The sequence below is a fragment of the Triticum dicoccoides genome, chromosome 3B, assembly GCF_002162155.2.
Source record: "Triticum dicoccoides isolate Atlit2015 ecotype Zavitan chromosome 3B, WEW_v2.0, whole genome shotgun sequence".
Taxonomy (NCBI): domain Eukaryota; kingdom Viridiplantae; phylum Streptophyta; class Magnoliopsida; order Poales; family Poaceae; genus Triticum; species Triticum dicoccoides.
In genome coordinates, this window is record NC_041385.1 from 518,082,212 (window position 1) to 518,087,048 (window position 4,837).

General features: G+C 55.9%; 1 pseudogene; it reads right to left on the reverse strand.

The window, feature by feature from the left end:
- Positions 1–72: 72 nt before the first annotated feature.
- Positions 73–3,822, reverse strand: LOC119276846 (annotated as a pseudogene).
- Between the last annotated feature and the right edge of the window lie 1,015 nt (positions 3,823–4,837).

Below are 4,837 nucleotides of genomic sequence, written 5' to 3' on the forward strand. Positions count from 1 at the left end.
GCGATGTCGCAAACCAGAGAGAAGATCTGCGTGTGATCTTCTGTATAATCACATGATCGAAACATTCATGATTTCTTCTGTTTGATATTCCACATATATGTCTTTTTCTAAAAATTTCATACAGTGCATATATATGTTATGTAATATAGCTGTTCAGTTTTTCTAAACTGAAAATGGTTCCTCCACCATGAACAGCTAGTTTAGACTTGTAACCCTCTCCTACAGTATGCAAACTTGCACAGTACTATTTGAATACAAATATACTGCTTCATAATTTCCCTGCTTCCAGCTGTTGTCCTAAGTACTCCATCCGTAAAGAAATATAAAAACGTTTAGATCACTAACTAACTCAGTGATCTAAACGCTCTTATATTTTACAGAGGAAGCAGTATGCCAGTGCAATCAAGATGCAGTGGTTGGCTCCATAATTCAGACAATGCCGTCGAAGTCGCTCTTCTCCTCGCTGTCGGACCCCTTGGAGTTTGAGAGCTGCTTCCGCCGGCTGCCGCGCTGCGGCAGCAAGAGCGGAGCCGCTTCGTACTCCCGGCCAGGCTCCGCCTTGCCCTTCTGGTGCGTCTGCTCGCAGCACCTGAGCAGGATCTGCAGCACGTCCTTCATGGTCGGCCGCGACGACGGCGACGCGCTCGTGCACATCACCCCTAGCCTGAACACGACCTCGATCTCCTCCGAGCACCCCGCGTATCTGATGCGACTATCCGTGGCTTCGCCGATGCTTCCTCCTGATTGGTACAGGTGCCGCGCCCATTCCGCCAGCGACCCGTCCTCGCCGCCGTCGTTGGCCGCCCGCCCGGTGGTGAGCTCCAGGAGCACCACGCCGAAGCTGTACACGTCCACCTTCTCCGTCACCTTCCTCGTGTAGCCGCACTCTGCGGATCACAAGCATACGACGACAGTGTCAGATATGCGAACCCACTAGATATTTAGTCACCGACGAACAGGGACGGATGGTTGATTGATTCCTTACCAGGAGCCATGTAGCCGAACGATCCGGCGACGGCAGACATGGTGTCCGGCGTGCCGGCCTGCACCAGCATCCTGGCCAGCCCGAAGTCCGCGACCTTGGCCCGAAATTCGGAGTCCAGCAAGATGTTGCTGGTCTTGACGTCCCGGTGAACGATGGGCGGGGAGCACTCGTGGTGCATGTAGCAGAGCCCCTGCGCGGCGCCCACGGCGACTCTGATCCTCGCGGGCCAGTCCAAACCAGCCTCGCGCCGACCTGACCGGGCCCTCGCCACGGACGACACGGAGTGCCTGGCGCCGTCGGTGAGAGCGTGGCCGTGGAGCCACCCGTCGAGGCTGCCGTTGTCCATGTAGTCGTACACGAGGAGCTTGCCGGATGAGTCGTCGCGGGAGAGGCAGCACAGCAGCCTGACGATGTTCTTGTGCCGGACGCCGCCGAGGATGCCGGCCTCCGACTCGAACTCGCGCTCCAGCTTCTCGTCCACCTTCCCGGAGCTCCGTATTTGCTTCACGGCCACGGCGCCGGCGCTGCCGTTGTACCGGTTGGTGTACGCGGCGCGGTACACGCGCCCCGACCCGCCGCTGCCGACGAGATTCTCCTCGGTCAGCGCCCGGAGTATGGCTGCTTCCCCGAAGCCCAGATCGGTCTGGAAAGGCGTGATCTTCCAGCCACCGTCCCGTGCCGCGCGCTTCCTTTTCCTGATGTCGCGGACGATGAAGAAGGCGAAGACCACGATGAGGACAAGGAGCGCGCCGGCAGCGACTAGGAGGCCAGTGCGGAGCGCCGGCGAGACGCCCGAGGAGGAAGAGGCGGCTTGTGATCCCGCAGCGCAGGACCGCACGCCGGTGAGATAGCGGGGCACCAGACCAGCATGGCAGAGGCCGGGGTTGCCGAGGAAGCTCCGATCGTAAGCGGCGGTGGCGAGCCCTGCCGGTACCTGCCCATCGAGCTGGTTTGATGACAGGTTGAGAAAGGTGAGCGGTAGCCCGGCAAGCGGCGGCGGTATGTAGCCAGATAGCTTGTTCGACGACAGGTCAAGTGCACTGAGCACCCGCATGGCGCCCAATTCTGCCGGTATCTCGCCGGCGAGCTGATTCCTACTCAGGTCCAGCTGCGTCAGCAATCGGAGCTTGGCTACGCTGCTCGGGATCCCACCAAAGAGCTGGTTACCGGACAAGTTCATTGCCTGCAGCAGCGGCATGCCTTTACCAAGACTTGCCGGCATCTCCCCTGAAAAATTGTTGTTCCCGGCGATGAACTCCCGGAGCCCAACGGCCGCCGCTGGGATGTTCCCACCAAACTGATTGTTCTCTATGTGTAAAGTGGAGAGGTTGATGAACATCTTGACCGGCAGACTCCCGCTGAGCCGGTTATTCCGCAACAGCACGTATTCAAGTTGTGGCACCGTCCACAACGCTTCAGGGACCTCGCCGGAGAGCTGGTTATTGCCGAGCATAAGGTTGTTGAGCGTGGCGCAACTGGCAAGGCCTGCCGGGATTGAGCCGTTCAAGCGGTTGTTCCTGGCGATGAGCGACTGGAACTTGCCGTTGGCGCAAAGCCCCTCCGGAATCGCGCCGCTGATCTCGTTGTCGTCAACATCAATATACATCAACCCTGCCGACGAGTTCTTGCCGAGGTCCGGAGGGAGCCTGCCGGTGAGACGATTTCTGAACAAGCTCAAGGTCACCAATGAAGGCAACCGGCCGATGCTCGCGGGTATCTCACCGGAGAAGTTGTTGAAGTACAAGTTCAGTGTTTCAAGGTTCGGCAAGTGCCCGAACGCTTCCGGAATCGGCCCACTTAGCCTGTGATTCGACGACAGGTCGATCATCACTAAATTGACCGCGCTGAAAGCACCATCGGCGACAACGACCCCGCCGGTGAAGTTGTTTGCAAACAGAGCCATAGTTTGCAACTTGACGAGGTTCCAAATCGCCGGAGGTATACTCCCGGTCAAGGCGTTAACCGAGAGGTCGAGCACCTCCAACTCCCGCATCTCCGCCACATAGCTGGGAAAGTCGCCGGTGAGGTTGCAGATCGCCGCCCAAAAGGTTTTCAGCTGGGTCAGGTTCTTGAACGACGCCGGCAGCACGCCAACGCTGAACGAGTTGTTGGCGAGCGTCAACATCTGAAGGCCCGTGAGGTCGCCGAGCTCTGCCGGGATGGTGCCGGCGAGGAAGTTGTTGTCCAGCGCGAGCGACTGCAGGTTCTTTAACCGGGACAAAGAGGTAGGGATGGTACCGTTGAAGTAGTTGCCGTTGAGCATCAGAGAGGTGAGGTTCTTCCCGAGCGCGCGGCCGATGTCGGCGGGGAGCTCGCCGTCGAGGTAGTTACCGGACAAATCGAGGCTGGTGAGGCCTGAGAGGCCGCCGATGGCGTCCGGGAACGGGCCGGCGACGCCGGTGTTGGCGAGGGAGAGGCTCGTGACGCGCCCGGAGGCATCGCAGGTGACATAGGGCCAGGTGCAGTGGTCGCCCGAGCCGTTCCATGCCGCGAGCACGGGCGGATCGCGCCACACGCGCTTGATCCGGATGAGCAGCTGCCTGTCGTCGGCGGCCTGGGCGGCTGCACGGTGCAAGAGGCAGCAGGGTAGCACGAGCAGGAGGAGGAGGGACGCGCGACATGGTAAGGTTGCCATGCTCCGGGGCGTTTTCAGGCTGGTCTTCTTCGTGTGTTGGCCGCCGCGGTGGACGCGGGAAGAGGAGCTGGTTTTGTATAAGCACATGCACAAGGTAAGCAAAGGCGGCCGGAACGTGACCACTCACTAGTGCTCCGTGTGCTCTAGGTGCTTGCTAGGAAGCTTCGACGTGCTTGCGACCTCATGGGTTGCGTCAGGCGAAGAGAGAAGCCGGAGTGACATGACATGCTCTTCACTGTTGAGCATCGCCGTTTCGGATTAAAGTCGGAAACCGGAAAGAAAATGTGTGTAGTGCACATAACGCCCTCCTACGAAAGATAATGTTTCTTGACTTGACTCCACCGGTCCAAGTAGCCGCCTTCCGCCACTCATCGTCTCTCTAATAACGGCCTGCTTCGTCACCGTAGACCGACCGCAATTGCAAAGCCAGCTACGTTCAAACACGAGAGGCCCACGATGGAGTGGCTTTCTCTAGCTCTCTGGATGGTCAAACCGATCAAACGGAGAAAAATCTTGGATACAGCGATATACAGGAGCATACTGTCGGGACTAGTCCAACTTCTAGTTGGTCAACGGTCATAGCTCAAGGATGGCCCAGCGAAAATAAAGTAAGTGCGAGGCGTGTGGTTTTTCTTTTGCACGTCTGGCTGAGGAGTAATGCTACACCTTTTCTTTAAGAACGTAATGCTACACCTTTTTCACGACTGGTTGCAGATCCTTCTGTTGCAGGGGTCTTCTCTCAAGATTCAGGAATGATGACACAGGGCTCGGGAGATCTTCTTGTGTTATGGTTGTCTTAAGGTATTCTAGGTGGTCTTTTGTGTTTGCGTTTCAGTGTGCTTGTAAGGGTCAACTACTTTGTACTTATTCATGATATGAATGAAAAAATTTCAAAAAAAAAAACGTAATGCTACACCTCGTAATACTAATTACTTTTTTTAGAATTGTAACACTAATTACTAGTACATGATTAATTGTAATGTGTGATTAATTGTAATGTGTGACGTGTGGATTTGTGATTTGTGATTGGCTACACATGCTTTTTTTTCATGGTAATACATGTCTCATTTGTATCATAAGGATCATAGTACAAGTCACGTACATACCGACCTGACAAAACTAAAAAGATAGCGAAACGCTAGTCTTTGCAGGAACACCAGCCAAGAAATAAAATTACAAACAAGACTGAAGAATCCTCTGAGCTTGACACCAACGTC